Source organism: Bos grunniens, chromosome 11 (genome assembly GCF_055505025.1).
Source record: "Bos grunniens cultivar Pamir isolate PY7600 chromosome 11, Bosgru_T2T1.0, whole genome shotgun sequence".
In the NCBI taxonomy this organism is placed as follows: Eukaryota; Metazoa; Chordata; class Mammalia; order Artiodactyla; family Bovidae; genus Bos; species Bos grunniens.
Genome location: NC_141175.1, coordinates 9,109,676 through 9,136,340, shown reverse-complemented (window position 1 = coordinate 9,136,340; position 26,665 = coordinate 9,109,676). Strand labels below are relative to the sequence as shown.

At 47.7% G+C, this 26,665-nt stretch overlaps 3 long non-coding RNA genes across 3 annotated transcripts; 1 reads left to right on the top strand and 2 right to left on the bottom strand.

The window, feature by feature from the left end:
• Positions 1-1,653: 1,653 nt before the first annotated feature.
• LOC147362485 (uncharacterized) lies at positions 1,654-8,132 on the top strand. Its single transcript, XR_015136291.1, has 2 exons — positions 1,654-2,049; positions 7,848-8,132. It is a non-coding gene; the product is annotated as an uncharacterized LOC147362485 (long non-coding RNA).
• LOC147362483 (uncharacterized) lies at positions 3,900-23,903 on the bottom strand. The gene is made up of 2 exons (XR_015136292.1): positions 23,169-23,903; positions 3,900-5,782 (listed from the first exon to the last, which is right to left on the bottom strand). It is a non-coding gene; the product is annotated as an uncharacterized LOC147362483 (long non-coding RNA).
• LOC147362484 (uncharacterized) lies at positions 11,935-16,772 on the bottom strand. Its single transcript, XR_015136290.1, has 2 exons — positions 16,641-16,772; positions 11,935-13,964 (listed from the first exon to the last, which is right to left on the bottom strand). It is a non-coding gene; the product is annotated as an uncharacterized LOC147362484 (long non-coding RNA).
• Positions 23,904-26,665: the final 2,762 nt, after the last annotated feature.

Below are 26,665 nucleotides of genomic sequence, written 5' to 3'. Positions count from 1 at the left end.
AGCCCGGGAGCCACAGCTACTGAAGGAGCCCACGAGCCTGTGCTCTGAAGCAAGAGAAGCAACTGCAATGAGAAGCCCGAGAATCACAACTACACAGTAGCCCCCGCTCTCTGAAACTAAGGAAAAATCTCTCGCAGTGATGAAGACAGAGCAGAGTCAAAAATAAAATAAATAAATCATTTTTAAAAATTAAAAAAAAATAAAAATTATGTGCACATAGAAAGGTAGATCTAGATACAGCATCCACCCGTCTCCAGGAGAAGGCAGTGTTATGGGCTTCTTGGGTGTCTTTCAGAGATAGTTTCTGCAAACACAAATACATATTCTGTTTTTTTCCTCTCATTAACAGAAGGAAAGTCCTACACCACATCTGTAGCTCTGTTCCACGCCCTTTCACTTAACAGAGGATCTTAGAGATCGTTGTATATCGGTAGAGACAGGGCTTCCTTATTCCTGTTCACAGCTGTGTCATGTTCCTGCCTGTCCTCTGACCATGCACATGGCGTTGGTCCTGACCATCACAACTGCCCCGTTTTGGTTTAAGGCATGGTGGCAAACAGTCTTTAAGATGACCCCCAGTGATGCCCATCTACTGGTATGCCTGCCTCCCTGTGTAATCCTTGCCTCCTGAAAGTAGGCTGGGTCTAGAGGTTGGCTTTTAATGAATAGATATATCAAAAGTCATGGGATGGCTCACAAGGCTTAGAAGCTGTGACATCCTTGTAGCAACAAGCTACTAAGACCAAATGCCCAAATCTTGGTTTCTAAATACCATTCTCCAATAAAACTAATCAGGGCTCCTTCAAGAAAAAGCAGATTCCAAGGCCAAAACAGGGAAAGTATAAAAATAAGCCTGAAGCATCTTATAGTGCTTAGCAGGAAAGCTAAAAAAGGCTCAAAAACCAAAAGGACACGGGAGCGTCAAAGGGACATAGGAGCCAACCTGAAAGAGCGCCCAACGGCCAAAGCTGGAACCATTTGAGCAGCAAAATAAATAATGTCGTATTGGATTTTACAACTCAAAGTATAAAATAAATATGTGAGTCCATACTGATATAAGAAAATGAATAAACAATACATGGAAGGGGACTTCTGTGGTGGTACAGTGCATAGGAATCCACTTGCCAATGCAGGGAACGTGGGGTTCGAGCCCTGATCCGGGAGGATTCCACACGCCGAAGAGCAGCTAAGCCCATAAGCCCATGCACCACGACTGCTGAGCCTGAGTACTGCAGCTACTGAGTCCCAGTACCCTACAGCCCAGGCACTGCAGCAAGAGAAGCCCCCGAGATGAGAAGGCTTTGCGCCATAACAAGGAGTAGCTCCCACTCACTGCAACTAGAGAAAGCCCTCACAGAGCAATGAAGACTCATCACAACCAAAAATAAATAAACAGGAGAGACTTCCCCCGTGGTCCAGTGTTAAGACTCCGTGTTCCCAATATGGGGGGCACGGGTCTGATCTCTGGCCAGGGAACTAATATCCCATATGCCGCACGGCTTGAACAAAAAATAAAATAATAACATTTTTTTTTTAAGTGGAAGAGAAGGAACAAATCATCTTTACAGAAGAATTCCAACTAATTTACTATACTCTTCCAGGAGATGAAGTTTAATTCCCCAGTCCTTGAGTATAGGCTCCCTTTAGTGACTCACTTCCAAAGAATACAGAGGAGGAAATGGTAGCCTTACAGTGGAGAAATCTATCAGCCTCCACCTTAACCACGAGAATCAAGAGGCGAAGGTTTATCTCCTAGGTGATGTCATGTGGGTATCAGGCACCCACTAATATCCACTTCCGTGGATCCACTTCCGTCGTTTCCTACTCCCAAATCCGAAATCCCAACATGATCAAAGGGGAAGACACCAAACTCGAATCGAGAGACATTCTACGAAATACTTGGCCAGATCTCCTCAAAACTCCAGGTCATGAAAAGCAAGGAAAGAGACAATAGATGGAGCAGGAGAAGTCGAGCAGACGCACCAAAATGCAAGGCAGCGTTCTGGATGGGCTCCTGGAACAGGACGTCAGTGTGAACTGGAGCGAAATGTGAGTAAAGGCTGGAATTTCCTTCATGGCAATGCGCCAACGTTGTTTCCTCTTGACAAACACTACGTGGTAAATTTAGGATGTTAACATTAGGGGAATCCGGGTGAGGGCTTTACAGAAACTCTCTGTATTATCTTGGCAATTTTTCTGTAAATCGAATATTATTTCAAACAATTATTTATTTATTTATTGAGCTGTGCCAGGTCTTAGGTCTTACGGTTTATGGGCTCTTTAGTTGCCATGTATGGGATCCAGTTCCCTAGGACCACAAGTCAAAGCTGGGCCCCCTGCATTGGGAGCTAGGAGTCTTAGCCACTAGACCACCAGGGAAGTCCCTATTCCAAAAAATTTTAAGGGTATTAACAAAATGGGAATTCTCCGGCAGTTCAGTGATTCGGACGCTGTGCTCTTTCTGCTGAGGGCCTGGGTTCAATCCCTGGTCAGGGAACTAGATCTTACATGCCGCAATTAAGAGTTCGAGTGCCACAACAGAGGCCCAGAGCAGCCAAATAAATGAATAAATATTAGAAAAAAAATACACACACAGAGCCTGGCACACAGTAGAGGGATGTGTGAATGAATGAATGAACCAAGTGGAGTAAGGATGAGGAACACTGGGTTTGGAGTCGGCAGACCCGCTTGCATTCTCTTCTCAGCCTTACCCTTCAGGAGCTGTGTGACCTTGGGTGATTGACGTCCCCTCTCTGAGCCTCAGTTTGCCCACCTGGGTCTCTCAGAGAGCTGCTGGGAGGGTCCTGCACACAGGGGCAGGCCTGGTGTGCAGGAGGGCATGGAGAGCAGCCTCCACGTGCTTCTTGACCTTGGCGAGTCTGGTGCTGCCGTTCAGATACACACGGATGCATGTGGCAGTTTGCCGGCAATTCCTGGGGCTCTGTGACCCCGAGTTCATCCTCGAACAGCCCCACCCTAGAAGATGGGCCCTGACCCTGGAAGGAGGAGGTGGTGGGGGGAAGCGGCGGGGGCACCAGGTCAGAAGACTGTGTTCCTGATGGACAGACTGGACCACGCCGGACAGGCTGGGCCTCCCTCAGTGGAGAGTTCAAGTTCTAGAATGTGCAGCATCAGCACTTCCTTCCTCCGGGTGGCCGGTAGCATCCGGGGGCAGCAGGAGGGCTTTGCCCTGATATTGCTGTGGCCGAGGTGCTCGGATGGGACACTGTGAGGAACGTGGACAGTCACCCTGGGGAGCTGAAGGGGTAGATGGTCCTGAGGTCATGCACTCAGAGCCATAGCCAGAGGAGGACTGAGTCCTGGCTAAGAAGAACGTGGGCAGAAGTGACCTAGCATCATTTCCTGACCTGACCCATGAAAAAATCTCGCCCTTCATCCTCTGCCCTCTCTTTCCCCATCTGCCAGCTGGGAGTCTGTGCCCAGGGCCACCTGAGAAGCCACGTGTGAACACGCAGAGCCCCCTCATGCAGCCGGATCCCAGGAGAGCTCTGTGAAACAAAGCCCTTCTGACCCACCCCTCCCTGCTGGGGACTGAACTTCACAAGACGAAGAAATTAACTCCCAATCTGTTCAACACTGAGATTTCAAGTGTTGTTGGCTATTGAAACCTGTGTACTTTGTTTTTCTACCAGGCTCATTTTAGGCAAATCTGTTTAAAATTTTTATCTTTTTTTCCCCCACCAGTTTACCAAACTAAGACAGTTATGTCGTAAAATGTTCAAACAGGACAGAAATAATGAGTGATGGTCTTCCGTGCACCCTCCCTGCTTTTGCAATGAAAGAGAAAACCACTATTAATAGTTTGGATAAATTCCCCTAGATTTTTTGGCTAGGCCATGACAGCATATTTTTAGACAAAAAGTATCACACCATACACATTGTTCTGCAAGATTTCTTTTCATTTAGCAGCATACCGTGGATATCTTTCCATGTTTGGACACAGGAATCCATTTCATTTTTTAAACATTGGTCTAGTATTTCATGGTGGCTTCCCTGGTCGCTCAGATGGTAAAGCATCTGCCTGCAGTGCGGGAGACCTGGGTTCAATCCCTGGGTTGGGAAGATCCCCTGGAGAAGGAAATGGCAACCCACTCCAGTACTCTTGCCTGGAAAATTCCACGGACTGTGGAGCCTGGTAGGCTACAGTCCATGGCGTCACAAAGAGTCGGACACGACTGAATGACTTCACTTTCTAGTATTCCACAGCGGTGCAGTGATAAAGAATCTGCCTGCCAATGCAGGAGATGCAGGAGACTCTGATTCGATCCTTGGGTCGGGAAGATCCCCTGGAGTAAGAAATGGCAACCTTCTCTGGTATTCCTGCCTGGAAAATTCCACGGACAGAGGAACCTGGCAGGCTAAACAGTCCACGGGGTCACAAAGAGTCAGATACTACTGAGAGACTGCGCACACAGCATTCCATAGGCTTCCCTGGTGGCTCAGTAGCAAAGAATCCACCTGGAAATAGGAGACTCAGGTTGGATCCTGGGGTCCAGAAGATCCCCTGGAGAAGGAAATAGCAACCCCCTCCATTATTCTTGCTTGGAGAATCCCGTGGACAGAGCAGCCTGGCGGGCTGCAGTCTATGGAGTCGTAAAAGAGTCGGACAGGACTTAATGACCAAACAACCATAGCATTCCGTAACAAGTGTACATGAAAACGGATTTAATAGTATCAGTTATTTACTGCTGTATAACAGTAACTGCTGCTGTAAAACAAGCTACCCCAAAACTCAGCAGCTTAGAGAAATAAACATTTAGAGACTTCCTTGGCAGTCCAGGGGTTAAGAATCTGCACTTTGACTGCAGGAGGTGCGAGTTCCATCCCTGGTCAGGGGAACTAGGATCTTACATGCATTGCGTGCTTGCGTGCAGCCAAAGAAAAGACAAACACCAACTATCTTAGAGGTCCTGGGGGTCAGGAATCTGGGAGTGGCTCAACTGGATTGTTCTGGCTCTGGGTCACTCAGCAGTCAGGCTGCAGCGGCTGGAGAATTGGTTTCCAGGTTCACTTCTGTGATTGCTGCTGGCATCCGTTCCTTGCTGGCTTTGACCGGACATTTCAGTTCCTTGGCCTCCCCATAGGCTGTCTCAGTGTCCCCAGGATGTGACAGTTGCTTGTCCCGGAGACAGCCCCGGGTGGAGGCCACAGTCTTTCACAGCCTCACCTCACAAGTGGTTATATGGGGACTTCCCTAGTGGTCTAGCGGTTTAGACTTTGCTTCCCAATGGAAGGGGTGAGAGTCTGATCCCTGGTTAGGGAGCTGAGACCCCACAGGCCTCACGACCAAAAAAAAAAAAACAAAAAACATGAAACAGAAGAAATATTGTAACAAATTCAATAAATGCTTTACAATGGTACACACACACACACACACACACACAAAACTTCAAAAAAAATAAAGAAGTGGTTATCATACTGCAAGCGTGGGCCACTCTGTCACTGTCACGCAGAGCATCTCTCGTACATGTTGGGGGGGGCTTCCCAAGGAGGAATCCCAGGGATCCAGGCACACTGGGGCTACGTGGGAGACGGATCGTGGAGATTTGCCCTTCTCTTCATCCCAAATCCTGCTGCCGTGAGCCTCCTTGCTTGTTTCCCTCCATCAGAGAAGATCCCCTGGGCAATTTACATGCATCAACTCACGTGGTTCTCCCCACACTGCAGTGAGGCAGACACAGTCCTTGTGCCCACTTCACAGATGAAGGATTCGATGATCCTGGCGGTCCCTCAGTTCAGTCCTGTGAGGATTCCCAGCACCCTAGGGAACAGAGGAGTCTTGGGATAAGGTTCCTAGGTGGGCTTGTTTTTTGTCTGTGCCGGATCTTAGTTGTGGCATTAGGGATGTTTGATCTTTGTTGTGGCATACAAACTCTTAGTTGCGGCATATAGGATCTAGTTCCCTGACTGGGGATCAAACACAGGACCCCTGCATTGTGAGCAAAGAGTCTTAGCCATTGGACTACCAGGGCAGTCCCTAGATGGGCTCTTTTGATGGGAAAAGAGGGTCAAGGGAGCGGAGCAGTGAAGATGACTGAGAACCACAGTAACATCAGTCTCACCCCTCAACCTGCTGTAGGTAAGTGACAGGTGGGGCAAGGCTGCCACCCCTCCCCATCATACAGATGAGGAAACCGATGCTCAGAGAGGCGGAGACTTGCCTCCGGCTGCACAGCTGGTCAGTGACAGGCTCAAGGGTCACACCCGTGTCCCCTGACTCCTCAACCCTCCTCCCAGATCCCCAACCAGGTGGAGTGCACCGCACAGAAGGTGCATTAACTCCTGCAGTCTCCAAAGGAGACCCACGAGGTCAGTTTTACTCTCCCTCCCATTTGGCAGAAGAGGAGAACGTGGCTCTGAGACACAAGGTGTGAAAATGCTGCAAAGGCCACAGGCAGGCCATGGTCACATGCAGACTGGGGGCTGCTGGGAGCTCTGCAGAGGGCCAGAGGAGAGAGGAAGAGGAGGCAGGGCTTCACCTGAGCGATTAGCTCCTGAGTCATTGCTATTGACAATTCATATCTTTGAGGCGGAACCGGAAACAGGATGTAGATTTCCCTTTAGGGGGCAGGTGCCCCAAATGGCCGTGTACCATCAGATACACAGAAACACCATGTGAGAGCAGTGCTGCTGAGCGTTAGAGTGCAGGTTCTAGAGTCAGACGGGCTCCCTGCTGGCTGTGTGACTGCAGATGCCTGGCTTGACCTCTCTGGGCCTTTGTTCAGAGGACCGGTGAGACACTCAGTAAATAGTGCCAAGGGCTCTTTTCAGTGTTGGGAGGTGGGAGCAATTTTTTGCCAAAAGAGGAAGCAAAGCTGAAGGACTGCTTGGCCGTTGTTATCCCCCTCCCCATTGTGCTAACCACCGCCCAGTGCCCCAGGGACCTTGAACAAGCCCTTTCTTACAGGCTAAGTTGCTTCAGTCACGTCCGACTCTTTGCAACCCATGGACTGTAGAGCTCCAGGCTCCTCTGTCCATGGACACTTTTGCCTAAAAACAGTGAGCTCGCTGCACAAGTACAGCTTCCAGACAAGCCCCTGGGCCCCGCCACACTGGTGCCCCCAGGCTCCTCCTGTGGGGTTGCCCAGTCCTGAGGTCGCCCTGCTGCTGACCCAGAACTCCCTGCTGTGTTCCTGTGGCAAGTCTGTTGAGCCCCTCCAGGTACCGGGCCTGGCCCTGCCTTCCCAGAGTCCACCTCCTAGGGCCCCACCTGGGCCCCAGAAATGTTGCCTCCACTTGGGAACTGCAATCCAAGCTCTCAGTGGTGTCCTGATTTCCGGGTAACAGTAAGGGAGAGACAAGTTTCTGGAGAAGGACACTGGACTGGCAGCTAAAGGCCCAGGCTAGGCCCAACTTGACCTTTTGTCAGGCTGTGTAATTTTGAGCAAATCTCTGTTTCTCTCTGGGCCTTACAACTGAAGGGACCGTAGATGGTCCCTCTCTCTTTCCAACTAATCAAAATAGAGGTAATACTCAGGAGCCAGTCACCCCTAGTTTTTTTTTAATTGACGTATAGTCGATTTACAGCGTTGTGTTAGTTTCAGATGTAAAGTGATTCAGTTTTATAATATACATATATATATACTTTTTCAGATTCTTTTCCATTATAGGTTATTACAAGATATTGAATGTAATTCCCTGTGCTGTACAATAGGTCCTCCTTGTTTGTCTATTTCAGTGTGTATGTATTAATCCCAAACTCGTAATTTATCCCCCCTCTCCCCTCCTTTCCCCTGTGGTAACCATAAGTTTGTTTTCTATATCTGTGAGTCTCTTTCTGTTTTGGAAATAAGTTCATTTGTATCTGTCTTTTTTTTTTTTTTCAGATTCCACATATAAGCGATATCATATTTATCTTTCTGTGTCTGGCTGGCTTACTTCACTCAGCATGATCGTCTCTAGGCATCGATTCACATTTTAACATCTTTAAAATCAAGATGCGTATTTTCACAGTCAGCAGTGCACCTGGCGGGTATAACTGGCAGTGCTTATTTCCCCACGGTGCATAAGTAATGGTGCATGTTATAGTTGGTGATGTCTTAGATTCACTGAAGTGTGGCATTATTTTGACAAAATAACAATTATTTTAAATTAAAAAAGAGCTAATTGGAGCAGCTGCTGTTTATTGCACTCCTACTGTAGATCAAGCACTGGGCTTCCTGCCCACGTGCTGACTTAGTATTACAATTCCGGAATATTACCAAATTTGTTAGATGAAGAATTCAGGGCTCAGAGAGGCTAAGTGACTTCCTTAATGTCACCCAGCCAGGAAGTGATCAATACAAGATATATATATTGTTCAATCACTAAGTCATGTTCGACTCGTTGCAATCCCATGGACAGCAGCACGCTAGATTTCCCTCCCCTTCACTATTTCCTGGAGCTTGCTCAAACTCATGTCCATTAAGTCGGTAATGCCATCCAACTATCTCATCCTCTGTCGTCCCCTTCTCCTCCTGTCCTCAGTCTTTCCCAGCATCATATGAATCACTGTGCTGTACACCCAATGAACACAATATTGAAAATCAGCTATACTTCAGTTTTTAAGCATGTGAATAAATGGGCGTCTTAGAATTGATGCAATACAATGCAGGTATGGGAAACAAAACCAACTCAACACGAAACGGAAGATAACAACATGCGTTGGTTTCCTGTCTGTCCCTCCCCGTCTCCCCATGCCACCCCCCTCCCCCAGAAGCAACCACTTTTGAGTCTTTGGGTTTATTTTTTTTTCTAGCACTTATGCGTTTCATGCTTCTAAGCAATAAGCACATACTGCTATCTTTTGATACATACCTTCCAGCCATTCTTTCCTCCCTGCTCTGTTTACCTGTCTTCTGTATGCTCTCTACCCACTACCTGTTGTGAGAAGGGAGGATTTTGCTTTCCTGCATCACCCCACCCCCATTTCCTGTACTCCATCTTCTACTGCGGAAGTACCGTCGCGGTTTGGTGTTAAATCACTAGTCACACTTAAGATTTACACACTTTTTTGTGCAACTCACTGAATACTGAAAACTCAATTTAAAAATCACCGTTCAGTGTTTACGTGATTTTTCTTCTGCAAATATTATTCATAGCTAAGCATTGTTTTTTTTCTGTTTTCCTGAAGCTAATACTTACTTTTTATTGAGCTATAATTGATGAACAATAAAAGGCACATATTTAAAAGGTACAAGTACCAGACTTCCCTGGCGATCCAATGGCTAAGACTACACGTTTCCAGTGCAGAGGGTGTGGGTTCGATCCCTGGTCAGGGAACTGAGATTCCACATGCCCTGTGGCCACACACACATACACAAAAGGCATAAAAAGTACACGTTTCAGTATGTGACCACCAGTGATTTCATCACCACAATCCAGATAGCGCCCAGATCCGTTACTCCATGAGCCCCTCACGTCCCTTTGTAATCCTGACCTCCCTACCCTCCCTGACACCCACCCCTCTTCTGTCACTGTAGTCTGCATTTTCTGGGACTTAAACAGATTCACGCAGTGTGGACGCTTTTTGTCTGGCTTCTGTCACTCAGCATCATTATTTTGAGATTCATCCATATTGTTGCTGTGAATGTCAGTGAGTCACTCCTTTTTTTTTTGGCTGAGCAGACTCTTCATTCGTGGGCTCAGTTGCCCCATGGCACATGGGATCTCAGTTCTCTGACCAGGGAGCCAACTTGTGACCCCTGCATTGGAAGGAAGATTCTTAACCCCTGGACCACCAGGGAAGTCCCCGATTCACTCCTTTTTATTGCCAAGTATTGTGGTATGGATGACCACACGGTCACTTGAGCCGTTTTTGCCTATTGTGAGTAAAGCTGCTGTGAATATCCTGCAAAAGACTTTGGTGCTAAGTCACTTCAGTCGTGTCCAACTCTTTGAGACCCCATGGTCTGTAGCCCGCCAGGCTCCTCTGCCCATGAGATTCTCCAGGCAAGAATACTGGAGTGGGTTACCATCTCCTTCTCCAGGGGATCTTCTTAACCCAGGGATCGAACCTGGGTCTCTTAGGTCTCCTGCATCAGCAGGCAGGTTCTTTACCATAGTGTCACCTGGGAAGCCCAAGACTTTAGGAGGACATAAGTGTGATGCTTTTGAACTGTGGTGTGGAGAAGACTCGTGAGGGTCCCTTGGACTGCAAGGAGATCCAACCAGTCCATCCTGAAGGAGATCAGTCCTGCGGGTTCATTGGAAGGACTGATGAAGCTGAAGCTCCAATACTTTGGCCACCTGATGTGAAGAGCTGACTGGTTTGAAAAGACCCTGATGCTGGGAAAGATTGAGGGCAGGAGGAGAAGGGGACGACAGAGGATGAGACGGTTGGATGGCATCACTGACTCAGTGGACATGAGTTTGAGTAAACTCCGGGAATTGGTGTTGGACAGGGAGGCCTGGCGTGCTCCATAGTGTCGCAACGAGTCGGACACGACTGAGTGACTGAACTAAAGTTTTCATTCCTTTGGGGTAAATATCTAAGAGTGGATTTGCGGGTGCTGCTGTCTATGGGGTCGCACAGAGTCAGACACGACTGAAGCGACTTAGCAGCAGCAGAAGCAGTAAATATAGGTTTAATTTTATGAGAGCTTAAAAATTCTTTTCTAAAGTGGTTTTTCCATTTTACAATTCTACCAGCAGGATAGGAGAGTTCCAGTCATTCCCTCACCAACCCTTGGGATTATTGGCCTTTTTTAAATTTAGCCATTCCAGTGGGCAGGCAGGGGTATCTCATTGTGGTTTTAATTTGTACTTTCCTTACAAATAATGATGCTGAGTATCTTTTTATATGTTTATTGGCTATGCACGTATATTCTTTACTGAGGTAATTTTTCAAATATTTTGCCCACTTTTAAGTTGAGCTGATTGTCTTATTATTGAGCTGTAGACATTGTACATTCTGGATACAAGTCCTTTTCAGGGGTAGGTATTGCAAATATTTTTATCGTAATCTGCGGCTTGCTTCTTGATTCTCTTAGTGACAATTTTGAAGGGCAAAGATTTAAACATTTGACTCTAATTCATCAAGTTTTTCTCATATAATTTGTGCCTTTCGTATCTTTTCCAAAAAAAACAATGGCTTAAAAAGTCTCTTTACTCTAGTTTTAGGAGGGAGATAAATTGGGGGCTTTTTTTTTTTCTTCTTCTTCTTCACTGTGTGACATGTGGGATCTTAGTTCCCCAACCAGGGGCAGAACACACACCCCTGCACTGGAAGGGCAGAATCTTAACCACCAGACTTCGAGGGAAGTCCCAGACATGTATGACTAATCCATCACTTTACCAAGGATGGATTAGCTCCTTTTCTTCAATGGGAAATTTCCTCCCACCTTGCTCTGCATCCACTTCCGCCACAAGAGGTCAGACAGGCATGGTGGAAGGGGCAAACAGAGTTCCTTTTCACACACACCTGGCTCCAACCGCTCACAGGCCTGCAGCCTTAGGGAAGTCATTCAATTTCCTTGGGCCCCTCTTTCCAAACCTGGGAAGTCAGGGCAACATCTTGACCTCAGGGGCAGGGGGCAAGGTCAGACAAGCTGTCACGGGACTTGCGGCTCTGCAGGTGAGCCTGTGAGTGGCCCCCTGGGCAGCTGGTGGCGGACTTTTGGCCACCTCGGGCCTTTTGTCAGGGGTCAGATGAGGCTCTCACACCCTCACTGCAGTGGGAGGGAGACTGGCGCCAGAAAAGCAAAGGAAGCCAGAATCACACAGCCGGCCCAGGTGGGGTTAGCGCTGCCGACTTTGGTTCCTAAGCTCGGTCCACACCCCGAGCTGCCTCTGGGATAGCCACGCTGGTAGAACTGGCCACGGCTTCTCCCTGGGGTAGTGGAAGAGACTGCTCCCCTCCAGGACAGGACACTCCTGAGGCCTCGCTCCTATCTCACCATCCCCACCCCTCCAGCCTGGGACTCCCAGGGCTACGCCTGACTGTGGGTTTATAGCGCCACCTACAGGACACACAGAGAACGACATGCCACAAGTCACACAGCCCCGATTCCCGAAACTCTGGGCTGGGAAGGCGCAGGTGGACAGCGCGCCCCCTTGTGGCCTCCTAGAGCTCTGCGCCCTACGCGGGTCTCCAGCACTATCAAGTAAAACAGGACACACACACACACTTCCTTAACACTTCAGTTCAGTTCAGTCGCTCAGTCGTGTCCGACTCTTTGCGACCCCATGAATCGCAGCACGCCAGGCCTCCCTGTCCATCACCAACTCCCAGAGTTCACCCAGACTCAAGTCCATCGAGTCAGTGATGCCATCCAGCCATCTCATCCTCTGTCGTCCCCTTCTCCTCCTGCCCCCAATCCCTCCCAGCATCAGAGTCTTTTCCAATGAGTCAACTCTTCGCATGAGGTGGCCAAAGTATTGGAGTTTCAGCTTTAGCATCAGTCCTTCCAATGAGCACCCAGGGCTGATCTCCTTCAGAATGGACTGGTTGGATCTCCTTGCAGTCCAAGGGACTCTCAAGAGCCTTCTCCAACACCACAGTTCAAAAGCATCAATTCTTCGGCGCTCAGCCTTCTTCACAGTCCAACTCTCACATCCATACATGACCACAGGAAAAACCATAGCCTTGACTAGATGGACCTTTGTTGGCAAAGTAATGTCTCTGCTTTTCAATATGCTATCTAGGTTGGTCATAACTTTCCTTCCAAGGAGTAAACGTCTTTTAATTTCATGGCTGCAGTCACCATCTGCAGTGATTTTGGAACCCAAAAAAATAAAGTCTGACACTGTTTCCACTGTTTCCCCATCTATTTTCCATGAAGTGATGGGACCAGATGCCATGATCTTCGTTTTCTGAATGTTGAGCTTTAAGCCAACTTTTTCACTTTCCACTTTCACTTTCATCAAGAGGCTTTTTAGTTCCTCTTCACTTTCTGCCATAAGGGTGGTGTCATCTGCATATCTGAGGTTATTGAGATTTCTCCCAGCAATCTTGAATCCAGCTTGTGTTTCTTCCAGTCCAGCGTTTCTCATGATGTACTCTGCATATAAGTTAAATAAGCAGGTTGACAATATACAGCCTTGACGAACTCCTTTTCCTATTTGGAACCAGTCTGTTGTTCCATGTCCAGTTCTAACTGTTGCTTCCTGACCTGCATACAGATTTCTCAAGAGGCAGATCAGGTGGTCTGCTATTCCCTTCTCTTTCAGAATTTTCCACAGTTGATTGTGATCCACACAGTCAAAGGCTTTGGCATAGTCAATAAAGCAGAAATAGATGTTTTTCTGGAACTCTCTTGCTTTTTCCATGATCCAGTGGATGTTGGCAATTTGATCTCTGGTTCCTCTGGCTTTTCTAAAACCAGAACATCTGGAAGTTCATGGTTCATGTATTGCTGAAGCCTGGCTTGGAGAATTTTGAGCATTACTTTACTAGCGTGTGAGATGAGTGTAATTGTGCGGTAGTTTGAGCATTCTTTGGCATTGCCTTTCTTTGGGATTGGAATGAAAACTGACCTTTTCCAGTCCTGTGGTCACTGCTGAGTTTTCCAAATTTGCTGGCATATTGAGTGCAGCACTTTCACAGCATCATCTTTCAGGACTTGAAACCACTCAACTGGGATTCCATCACCTCCACTAGCTTTGTTCGTAGTGATGCTTTCTAAGGCCCACTGGACTTCACATTCCAGGATGTCTGGCTCTAGGTCAGTGATCACACCATCGTGATTATCTGGGTTGTGAAGATCTTTTTTGTACAGTTCTTTGTATTCTTGCCACCTCTTCTTAATATCTTCTGCTTCTGTTAGGTCCATACCATTTCTGTCCTTTATTGAGCCCATCTTTGCATGAAATGTTCCCTTGGTATCTCTAATTTTCTTGAAGAGATCTCTAGTCTTTCCCATTCTGTTGTCTTCCTCTATTTCTTTGCATTGATCACTGAGGAAGGCTTTCCTATCTCTTCTTGCCATTCTTTGGAACTCTGCATTCAGATGCTTATATTTTTCCTGGAATGCAAAAGTAGGAAGTCAAGAAACACCTGGAGTAACAGGCAATACGGAATGAATACGTAATGAATACGGAATGGAATACGTAATGGAATACGGAATGAAGCAGGGCAAAGACTAATAGAGTTTTGCCAAGAAAATGCACTGGTCATAGCAAACACCCTCTTTCAACAACACAAGAGAAGACTACACATGGACATCACCAGATGGTCAACACCGAAATCAGATTGATTATGTTCTTTGCAGCCAAAGATGGAGAAGCTCTATACAGTCAGCAAAAACAAGACCAGGAGCTGACTGTGGCTCAGATCATGAACTCCTTATTACCAAATTCAGACTTAAATTAAAGAAAGTAGGGGAAATCACTAGACCATTCAGGTATGACCTAACTCAAATCCCTTATGATTATCCAGTGGAAGCGAGAAATAGATTTAAGGGCCTAGATCTGATAGATAGAGTGCCTGTTGAACTATGGAACGAGGTTCGTGACATTGTACAGGCAACAGGGATCAAGACCATCCCCACGGAAAAGAAATGCAAAATGGCTGTCTGGGGAGGCCTTACAAATAGCTGTGAAAAGGAGAAGTGAAAAGCAAAGGAGCAAAGGAAAGATATAAGCATCCTTAACACTTAGAAATTGTATTATTGTTATGCTTATTGAGCGCACTCTTTTAAACAGACATTTTAATCGTATACCACTACGTGCACACATAAAAAGGAAACTATGATCACAATAATTTCGTGAAGATATTCCTGAAACGTTTTCACATGCAGAATCTTTTTTTTTTTAAACTTCATGTTGTTTATTTCTTTTTCTTTGAAGTATGGGCTTCCCAGGTGGCGAGGAGAATCCGCCTGCCGATGCAGGACACATGAGACACGAGTTCAATCCCTGGGTTGGGAAGATTCCCTGGAGGAGTATAGCTGATTTAGACTCTGATTCTTGCTTTTTTTTTTTTTTTTTTAATATATTTGGCCCTGTTAGGTCTTAGTTGCAGCACGTGGGATCTTTAGTTGCAGTATGTGGGACCTAGTTCCCTGACCAGGGATAGAACCCAGGTGCTCTGCATCAGGAGTGCAAAGTTTTAACCACTGGATCCCTAGGAAAGTCTTGGAATCTGACTTTTCTATGTCGCTTTTTCACTGGGAGTCACTGAGGTCTGTGCTGTCTCAGGTAATATTGTCCTATATCATCAAGAGCTTGGGTAAAGTAGCTTTTCTTCAGAGTATGCCAGTCCTGAGGCTTCTCTGCTGGCTCAGTGGTAATGAATCTGCCTGCCAATGCAGAAGACGTGGGTTCAGTCCCTGGGTCAGGCAGATCTCCTGGAGAAGGAAAGGGCAGCCCACTCCAATATTCTTGCCTGGGAAATCCCATGGACACAGGAGCCTGGCGGGCTGCAGTCCATTAGGTTGCAAAGAGCCGGACACCACATAGTGACTAGGCAACAACAATGCCCCTGCTGTCTTGGGGGTGTCCCTCCAAGCTGGAAGTTTTAATGCAAACCGGCAGGTACTGGGGAATATGTCACAGCTGCTGTCCAGTCACTGCAGTTATAATATATGTCCTGACTTCAGAGATGTTAAAATGTGAGGTGCAAACACATCTTAGAATGGATGGCATAGGGTGTTAACACTACTTGTTCAACAAAGCTGCTGGGGGTGCCTAGTCCCTGCCAAGCCTGTGTAAAGGGCAGGAGACACAGTCCCCAACAAGACTGTCTTGTCCCTGCTCTCAGGGAGAGACACCAAACAAGTGGAGGCAGACATCAAACAAATCATCACAGATAGCATTGTTTAATGACCACGGCTGTGTGACGGGGTCAGTAGCAGGAGTGATTGTGTCTGGGATCAGGGCAGTCTGACCCTGAAAAAATGGCATCTGAGCCCTGATGAATGAGTAGGACTGAGCTGGGGAGACAGGCACAGACTTACAAGGCAAGAGCGTGTGTAAAGGCCCTGGGGTGGGCGGTAGGAGTGTGGGGGCTACAGTGTAACTGCAGTGTGATGACGAGGCGGGAGAGGCAGGACCTGGAGAAGAGGGAAGGGGCAGATCATGAGGGCCCTTTTCGAAAGCAAATCGAGGAGCCACTGCAGGGTTCTACTTGGAAACAGAAACTGAGGTATGTGAATGAACAGTGCGGCAGCACAGACGGACCTAGAGATGATCATCCCAAGTGAAGGAAGCCAGACCACGGCAAACAGCAGATGATAGTGCTTATACGCGGAATCTTAAGAAATGTTCCAAAGGAACTTATTTCCAAGTAGAGGGAGACTCACAGATGCAGAAAATAAACTAATGGAACCAAAGGAGAAGAGGGGAAAGGGATAAATCAGGAGTTTGGAATTAAAATATACTCACTACTATATACAAAACATATAACCAACAGAGACCTACTATACAGCACAGGGAACTCTACTCGATATCTCGTAATGACCTATATGGGAAAGTAATACTGTCTATATATACATGAATCACTTTGCTGTACACCTGAAACACAACACTGTAGATCAACTATAGGTCAATAAAAATGTTTAAAAAGAAACTGAGGTATAGAGAGGCTAAATAACACGCCAAGTCACAGAAAGTGATGGAGAGAGAGATGGAACTCAAGCTTGGAAGATTCCAATACCCACGCTTTCAGCCCTCTCTGGTGGGGCCAGAATGGGACTGAGTACCTGATCCACGCGTTCACTGCCCAACTCAGGAGACTGGGGCCTCAGCAGGGGAACAGGCTTGGGCCAAGTGACACAGAAGGACAGGGGCTGATCTACCGCCCAGGTCTTCAGGCTGCCAACTCCCTTCTGCCCGGCTCCAGCAGGTCCTGGCTGGCCTTGGCCAAAGCCCCACCTCCCTGTGTCCCGGGGAAGCTGCTGGTATTTGGAGCAAAGGGTTGTCCTTTCTTAGGTCCCAGGTAGCTGTGTCAGCCAAATGTCCCTTGTTCCCGGTCTGAACTGGTGGTGGCTTGTTAGAACCTGGCCAGGCCAGGCTCAGGGTGGACCCAGACTCCTGACGCAGTCAGGTGAGACCTGCATAGGACTTTCCTCCAGCCTCCCTGCTGGGGGCCGGTCAAATCAGCCTCACTGACCTCCCGGCCCCTCTGAGCCTTTCACTTGGGGGTCTGAGCACACAGCAGAGTACCAAGATCCCAGCTCAGCCAGCCAGGCATGTCTGCAACTCACTCCTGTCAGCACAACCCCGGGACCAAAGATCCCAGGACAGACAACTTACTGCTATTGCTTATTCCTTTTTCAGGAAAAAAAAAATCCTAGAAGAGAACTCGCTGAGTCAAAGGAATCCGCCTTAAAAGATTTTGATGAACGATCAGCAAAATCGTCCTCCTAGGATTTTGCCCCAATTTCTCCTCCATCTAAGAGTATCTGGAGTGTCCCCCTGACTCCCCATCACCAATGACACCCGAGGACCCTCTTTTTCATTTTTGTCAGTCAGATGGGCCAGCATTGCTTTCTGCTGTTTGAATTTGCACTGTTGGTCATTAAGGAGAGGTTCTCAGACTCCAAGTATATGCAAGTCATCCAAGGCATTTGTTACAAAAATGAAAAGGCATGCACAGACTTGGAGAAAATAATTACAAAAATACAGCTGAGGGCTTCCCTGATGGCTCAGTGGTAAAGAATCTGCCTGCCAATGCAGGACATACAGGTTTGATCCCTGGTCCAGGAAGATCCCACACGCCTCAGAGCAACTAAACCCATGTACCACAGCAATTGAGCCTGTGCTCCAGGGTCTGGGAACCACAACCACTGAAGCCAGTGCACCCTAGAGAGCTGTGCTCTGCAAGAAGAGAAGCCACGGCCATGAGAAGCCCATGCACCGCAACTAGAGAGCAGCCCATGCCTGCCACAACCAGAGATAAAACCACACAGCAACAGAGACCCAGCACAGCCAAAAATAAGTGAATAAATTTATGCTTTAAAAATATAGCTGACAAAGGACTTGTACTTAGATATATGTAGAATTTATTGATAAGAAGACAATTTAAGTAGAATAGACACCTCATCAAAGAAAATCTACAGATGACAAATAACCACACCATTAGTCTTAGGGAAATGCAAATTAAAACCACAGTGAGGTCCTACTTCCCACCTATTAGAATGCTTAAAATGAAAACCCCACCAAATATTGACAAGACTGTGGAGCCACCAGAGATCTCATGCACCGTTCGTGGTAATGTAAAATGGTGCAATCACTTTGAAAAACAGTTTGGCAGGTTCTTAAAATGTTGAGCATACACCAGCCATATAATCTAGTCATCCACTCCTAGATATTTATTGAATGTAAGCTTCCCTGGTAGCTCAGCTGGTAAAGAATCCACCTGCAATGCAGGAGACCCCGGTTTGATTCTTGGGTCGGGAAGATCCCCTGGAGAAGGGATAGGCTACCCATTCCAGTATTCTTGGGCTTCCCCTGTAGCTCAGATGGTAAAGAATCCACCCTCAGTGAGGGAGACCTGGGTTCGATCCCTGGTTTGGGAAGATCCCCTGGAGCAGGGCATGGCAATCCACTCCAGTATTATTGCCCGGAGAATCCCCATGGACAGAGGTGCCTGGCTGGCTACAGTCCACAAGGTCGCAAAGAATCAGACATGACTGAGTGACAAAGCACAGCACAAACTTTGATAACCACCAAGACTGATACACCAGGACAACACAAGGTTCACAGCAGCTAGATCTGTCAAAGCTAAATATTGAAACAACGGAAGTATCCATCATCGTGTGATTAAATAAACAGGAACTTCCCTGGCGGTCCAGTCCTTAAGATTCTGCACTTCCAGTGCAGGGGGCTTGGACGCGATCCCTGATCAGGGAACTAAGATCCCGCATGCTGCACGGCATGGGCGAAAAAGAACGAACAGATAAACAAATTATAATGTATCCTACTTAGCAATAAAAAGTGAACCACTGATAAACACATCAACATGGGTGCGTCTCAAAATAATTGGGCTGAGTGAAAAAAAAAAAAGCCAGACCAAGGAAGCTTACATGCTGTATGATTTCATTCAGATTAAATTCTGGAAAATGCAAACTCATCTATAGTGAGAAAAAAGAGACCTGTGATTGCCTGGGGAGAGGGAGGGAGGGATGATTATAAAGAGGCACCAAGAAACTAAGTGGGGATTTTCAAGACAATCTTCCCCATCTTAATTGTGGTGATGATTTCACAGATATACATGTGTACTCGTCAAATTGTTAAATATATGGAGTTATTATAGTCGACTATACATCAATAAAGCTGTACGCTATACAGACAATTGGGCCCCCCTACACCCACCTAATGATCATAACTTCCCCATGTAGGGTCCAGGAACCTGCATTTTAAACAGATCTCAGACAATTTCAGGGCTTCCTGGGTACCTCAGCTGGTAAAGAATCCGCCTGCAATGCAGGAGACCGCGGTTCGATTTCTGGGTCTGGAAGTTTCCCTGGAGAAAGGATAGGCTACGCACTCCAGTATTCTTGGACTTCCCTGGTGGCTCAGATGGTAAAGAATGCGCCTGCAATGTGGAAGACCTGGGTTTGATCCCTGGGTTTGGAAGGTCCCTTGGAGGAGAGTGTGGCAACCAACTCCAGTATTCTTGCCTGGAGAATCCCCGTAGACAGAGGAGCCTTGCGGGCTACAGTCCATGGGTTTGCAAAGAGTCGGACGCGACTGATCAACTAAGCACAACACACGCAATTTCAATGCACATCAGACTTTGAGAAGCACTGTTGTAGTAAAATCCTTCAGCTCCCTATACCCCATGTCACCAAGACCTCTCCTGATAGAAGGAGTGGTTTAAGCAGGGCCTCCTATCTGAGGAGTTGTGGCATACCGGGGAGGGCATCACGACTCGCTGCACTGGCCATTTTACAGATAAGGAAACTGAGACCTTGAGAAACAAATGACATCTTATATCAAGGTCTCCTGGTTACAAGCAGCAGAAATCACCCAAGTTAGTTATGTCAGAAAGTGGAGGGGCTGTGAAACTATGGGGTTCTATAGGTAGTGGGGAAGGGGAACTATGTTGGGTGGTCAGGCTGGGAACCTTATGGAAACGTGGTCATTTCCACTGGACTCTCTCGGCCCTGCCTCCCCTCCCGTGTTCCCTCCTTCCTCTTTTGAGCAATCTTTTTTCATTTGTTTGTTTGTTTTTCCTTTAATTTTTTTGGCTATACCATGCAGCATGCTGGATCTTACTTCCCTGCCCAGGAATTAAGCCCATGGCCCCTGCAACAGAAGCTCGGAGCCCTAACCCCTGGCCAGCCAGGGACGTCTCTGAACAAACTTTCCTACTTCCTGGAATGTGAGGTGGAAGAAGGTTCACACAGCCACAAAGACAGAGCAGGTCCCTGGATCCCAATTCCATATTTTGGGGAAAGAGAACCAGTGACTCAGTTTGGACCAGGTTTGCCCTCCTGGCCCATCAGCTGTGGCCAGATGGGCAGACTCATGTGGTTGGAACGTACAGGGAAAAGGGTGGGAAGTGGCGAGGGGCAGAGGCCACCCGTGTTCTCTGCCTTGAGGTTTAGTCAGAATCACATGGGAGCTTGTAGAAAACCCACACCCACAGCCCAACATCGCCAGTATCTGTTTCAGTTGCTCTTAGGCGGGGCTCAAAAATGTACATTAACCGCTAAAGCTAAATCTTCTCAGAGAACAGCATGAGAAACAGCTAGTCTAGGCCAGCACGCTGAAGATACTTTGACCTGGAATCTGAACAGTAGACCCTTAGGGTTGGTTGGAAACAGTATTTGGACTCTTCCAGCTGCTAATGGCAAAGTAAAAGTGGAAGTATTAGTTGCTCAGTCGAGTCTGATTCTTTGTGACCCCATGGACTGTAGCCTGCCAGGCTCCTCTGTCCATGGGATTCTCCAGGCAAGAATACTGGAGTGGGTTGCCAGTCCCTTCTCCAGGGGACTTTCCCGACCCAGGGATTGAACCTGGGTCTCCCACCTTCCAGGAAGATTCTTTACCAACTGAGCCACCAGGAAAGTCACACTGATGGCAAACACCTGCTTAAAATGACAGACGCAAAACTGCAGATTTGCAGATGTTGCAGCTGGTTCATCCAGGAGGGTGGATCTAGCTTCAGAAATTGCTGGATTTGGACTTCCCTGTTGGTTCAGCAGTTAAGAACCTGCTCTGTAAAGCAGGGGATGCAGTTCATTCAGTCCTTGGTCAGCCCACCTACTGCAACTAAGACCCGATGCAGCCAAATGAATAAATAAATAATTTTTAAAAAACCATTAAAAAGAAGGAAATTGCTGGATTCAAGTACTCAAAGTGTTAGTCGCTCAGTCGTGTCCAACTCTTTGGGATCCCATGGATTGTAGCCTGCCAGGCTCCTCTGTCCATGGGATTCCCCAGGCAAGAAAACTGGAGTGGGTAGCCATTCGTTTCTCCAGGGGACTTTCCCAAACCACGGATCGAACCCAGGTCTCTTCCACTGCAGGCAGATTCTTTACTGTCTGAGCCACTAGGGAAGCCCAGACCCCAGCTGAAATCTTTCTCCACCCTCTGCTTAGACTTTCCTGCATTGGTTTCATTATTAGGCAGACTGAAGTGACTTAGCAGCAGCAGCAGCAGCAGCAGGTGACCTTCTCAGAGCCTCAGGTAAGTTTTCATCCCGCCAGCTTAGACATATCAATGGCAAGAGCAAAAGTCCCAGGGCAGACTCTCATTGGTCCAGTTGAGTCACATGCTCACCCTTAACCAGTTACTATGGAGAGAGGAATGTTGTACTCCTCAAGGACCAGCCCTGGGCCACATCCTTACCAGTACAGCCAGAATTGGGATCTCTGCCTCAAACTGCAAGGACTGAGAGTGGAGGAATGGTTCCTCAAAGGAAAACCAGAGTGCCACAGCCAGGAGGAGCCCTGGGTGCTGAGCGGAACCTAAAAACAGCCAGAGGTGGGACTTCCCTGGTGATCCAGGGGTTAAGAATCCGCCCTGCAATACAGGGGATGCAAGTTCCATCCCTGGTTGGGGAACTAAGATCCCACATGCCATGGAGCAACTAAGTCTGTGTGCAGGAACTACTGATAGCCCACAACTAGATAGCCCACACACCACAACTGGAGAGTCCATGCCCTGCAACAAAAGATCCCACGTGCTGCAACTGTGACCCAATGCAGCCAAATAAATAAATAACAAACCATCCAGAGGAGATCATGGAGGTCTTTTGGCCCAACCTCCCACCTGGACAGGACCATGTTGGAGGGTTGCCTGAAGACCATGGTGTTGCCAGCCTCAACCCCAGTGGGTATCCCCTTCTGCGGCCTGTCCCTGCTTGTGCTAGGTTCCTAACAGGCAGGGGGCGTGCGAGTACCATTACCACATATGTCCAGACTGACTCACCTTGGAGCCAAGTGAAGAGCCCAGCCCAGATCCTCCCAGTGAGTCAGGCCCAGCCTGGGCAAAGGAAGGGTGTCCAGGAGGGGCCCCTTCCTAGGAACCATTCCAGTTAGGCCAGCCAACACCCATCATAGGGATGGCGAGACTGAGGCACAGAGAATGAGGGATCTGGGGCCCAGGCCTCCTACCTACCAACCTCTGCCTTCCTCTGGCTCCTCCTGAGTGGTACAGACTGGCCCCCAGAGGGTGACATACAGCTTGCAAGCTGACTTCCATGACTCTAGGCAATGGGTGCATTTGGTTTGCCTTGCACAGAGTTTACAAATATTTAGTACTCGAAATATTTCAACTAGGAAATTTTTATTAAAAGCCCCAGATTTCTGGCTGCTTTTGTAAAAAAAAAAAAAAAAAAAAAGGACTATTGGGCAGGTGGGCCCACATTCCTGCCTGTCAGGATTGCCTCAAGCCTACAGTTAGGCCTCTATCTGACCTCCTGCAGATGCAGGCAGGAACTTGTTATCTGACCCAAGGGCTTCTTAACTGAGTGGCTGTAGACCTCAGCATCAGCAGAATCCTTGGAGAATGTGCTGTCAGGGGGCGGGGGTGGGGGCCTCAGGTGGGCCCCCTCCTCTCTTCATACCCCTTACCTTTTACAGGCCAGGTCCTGTGCAGAGCCCCCGTGCCCAGACAGCCCTCCCATCACTCACCTACTCTGTGTATCTTCCATCAGCTCTCAGCAAGAGGGGTGGCATAGCAGAGGAAACCCTGCAGCCCAGTGGGGAGTGTGACCTGCCCCAACATCATAGCACTCAGGTGGGGCAGGGCCACTCCAGGTGGGATTCCTGACTCACCTGTCACAGATCCAGGGTCCAGGCCACAGGTCCAGAAGGTGACTCATGCTCAGCCTCTCACGGGAGGCTGACTCATAAGGAGGAGACTGTGTAGCCAGACTCGCCTGGGATAGACTCCCAGCTCCACCACTTACAAACGATGTGCCACCAGGAGAGTCCTGGCGTTAATGCTTTTATCTCCCGAGTGGGGGAAACGCAAGACATCTGACAGGAATGACGTTGACGTTCAGGCAACCGAGACCGAAATGAAAAGTGGATTAAATAGACATCCAGGGATTGTGCTATGCTCTAGACAAGGAAGTATAAGACAGATGGTATTGCTGGAGGACCGTTGTTCTTTTTTATTTTCATTCTTTGGCCACACCCAGTGGCTTGCGGAATCTTAGTTCCCAGAACAGGGAGTGAACTCGGGCCACAGCAGTGAAAGTGTCAAGTCCTGACTGTTGCAGAAAGGGGAACCCCCTAAGGGCCCAAGAGAGGGCTCCTGTCTAACACTCGGAAATGAATTATCTGAGGAGATACACATGCCGACAAAGCAGGAGACTGTTGGGAGAGCACCTGGGCGGACAGCAGCCGGGTAAGGGAACCAGGAGAACTGCTCTGCCACGTGGCTCACAGTCTCGGGTATCATGGTGATGAGATTTGTTTCTGGGTTGTCTTTGGCCCATCATTCTGACGCAGAGTCCTTCCTAGGGGCGCACACATTGCTCAGCCAAGATGGATGCCAGTGAGAAGGATTCTGGGAGGCAGTTGGACACGCGGTGTCTCCTTTTGACCTTTCCTGAATTCTTCTGGTTGGCGGTGGCTTATTAGTTCCATGTTCCTTACTAGGACCTCAAGTCATAAAATAACTCACACCAATGGTTACTATGGTGCGTGGTCAGGTTGGGTGGTTTCAGTCAGTATGCTTCCCTTAACATGATCACTGGACCACCAGGGAATTCCCAGGACAGTGGTCCTTAACCAGAGGTTTTAAGAACACCTCCCACCCCAGGGACACTGGTGATATCTGGATACATTTCTGATTGTCACAACTGGAGGCGGATATGCTGCTGGTATCCAGTGTTCAGAGATGAAGATGCTACTAAACATCTTACAGTACATGGGACAGCCCTCCATAACATGGAAAGATCCAGTCTAAAATGACAATTGTGTTGAGGTTGAGAAACCCTTCTATAGCTGGACCCAAACATTTATTTATGTTGTTAATTTTTACTGGGGTACAGTTGCTTTACAATGTCATGTTGATTTCTGCTATTCAGCAAAGTGAATCACATATATATATCTCCCCTTTAGATTTCCTTCCCATGTAGGTCACCACAGAGCACTGAATAGAGGTCCCTGAACTATACAGTAGTTTCTCATTAGTTGTCTATTTTATTTATGTATTTGGCCACAACGGGTCTTAGTTGTGGCATGTGGGATCTAGTTCCCTGACCAAGAAACTAACCCAGGCCCCCTGCATTGGGAACGCAGAGTCTCAGCTCCTGGACCACCAGGGAAGTCCCAGTTGTCTATTTCGCACATCAGATTAGATCAGATCAGTCGCTCAGTCGTGTCTGACTCTTTGAGATCCCATGAATCGCAGCATGCCAGGCCTCCCTGTCCATCACCAACTCCCAGAGTTCACTCAAACTCACGTCCATGAGTCAGTGATGCCATCCAGCCATCTCATCCTCTGTCGTCCCCTTCTCCTCCTGCCCCCAATCCCTCCCAGCATCAGAGTCTTTTCCAATGAGTCAACTCTTCGCATGAGGTGGCCAAAGTATTGGAGTTTCAGCTTTAGCATCATTCCTTCCAAAGAAATTCCAGGGCTGATCTCCTTCAGAATGGACTGGTTGGATCTCCTTGCAGTCCAAGGGACTCTCAAGAGTCTTCTCCAACACCACAGTTCAAAACCATCAATTCTTCAGCTCTCAGCCTTCTTCACAGTCCAACTCTCACATCCATACATGACCACAGGAAAAACCATAGCCTTGACTAGATGAACCTTTGTTGGCAAAGTAATGTCTCTGCTTTTCAATATGCTATCTAGGTTGGTCATAACTTTTCTTCCAAGGAGTAAGCATCTTTTAATTTCATGGCTGCAGTCACCATCTGCAGTGATTTTGGAGCCCCCAAAAATAAAGTCTGACACTGTTTCCACTGTTTCCCCATCTATTTCCCATGAAGTGATGGGACTGGATGCCATGATCTTCATTTTCTGAATGTTGAGCTTTAAGCCAACTTTTTCACTTTCCACTTTCACTTTCATCAAGAGGCTTTTTAGTTCCTCTTCACTTTCTGCCATAAGGGTGGTGTCATCTGCATATCTGAGGTTATTGATATTTCTCCCGGCAATCTTGATTCCAGCTTATGTTTCTTCCAGTCCAGCGTTTCTCATGATGTACTCTGCATAGAAGTTAAATAAGCAGGGTGACAATATACAGCCTTGACGAACTCCTTTTCCTATTTGGAACCAGTCTGTTGTTCCATGTCCAGTTCTAACTGTTGCTTCCTGGCCTGCATACAAATTTCTCAAGAGGCAGATCAGGTGGTCTGGTATTTCCACCTCTTTCAGAATTTTCCATAGTTGATTGTGATCCACACAGTCAAAGGCTTTGGCATAGTCAATAAAGCAGAAGTAGATGTTTTCTGGAACTCTCTTGCTTTTTCCAGGATCCAGTGGATGTTGGCAATTTGATCTCTGGTTCCTCTGCCTTTTCTATAGTAGAGTGTATATATATGGGCTTCCCAGGTGGCTCAGCAGTAAAGAATTCACCTGCCAATGCAAGAGATGTGGGCTTGATCCCTGGGCTGGGAAGATTCCCTTGGAGGAGGAAATGGCAGCCCACTCCAGTGTTCTTGCCTGGAAAACTCCGTGGAGAGAGGAGCCTGGAGGGCTGCAGTCCACGGGGTCACAAAGACTGAGCACACAGTGTGGATGTGTCAGTCCCGACCTCCTAACTCACCTTACCCTCCTTCCCCACCTCAGGATCCATACGTTTCTTCTTTACATCTGTGTCTCTATTTCTAGCAGGACCCGAACTATGAAAACTGAAATTTTCATATGAAGCTTTCAAATGAAAAATTGAAAAAAAATTTTTTTTCAAAAGAGGGGAGGAATGAATTGGGAGATTGGGACTGACATATAGACACTGCTATGTGTACAATAGGTGACTAATAAGAGCCTATTGTACAGCACAGGGAACTCTACTCACTGCTCTGCAATGACCTACATGGGGAAAGAATCTAAGGAAGAGTGGTGGCGGTGGTTTAGTCTCTAAATCGGGTCTGACTCCTGCCACCCAATGGACTGTAGCCTGCCAGGCTCCTCTGTCCATAGGATTTTCCAGGCAAGAATACTGAAGTGGGTTGCCATTTCCTTCTCCACGGGATCTTCCCAACCCAGGGATCAAGCCCACATCTCTTGCATTGGCAGGCGAATTCTTTACTGCTGAGCCACCTGGGAAGCCCATATATATACACTCTACTATAGAAAAGGCAGAGGAACCAGA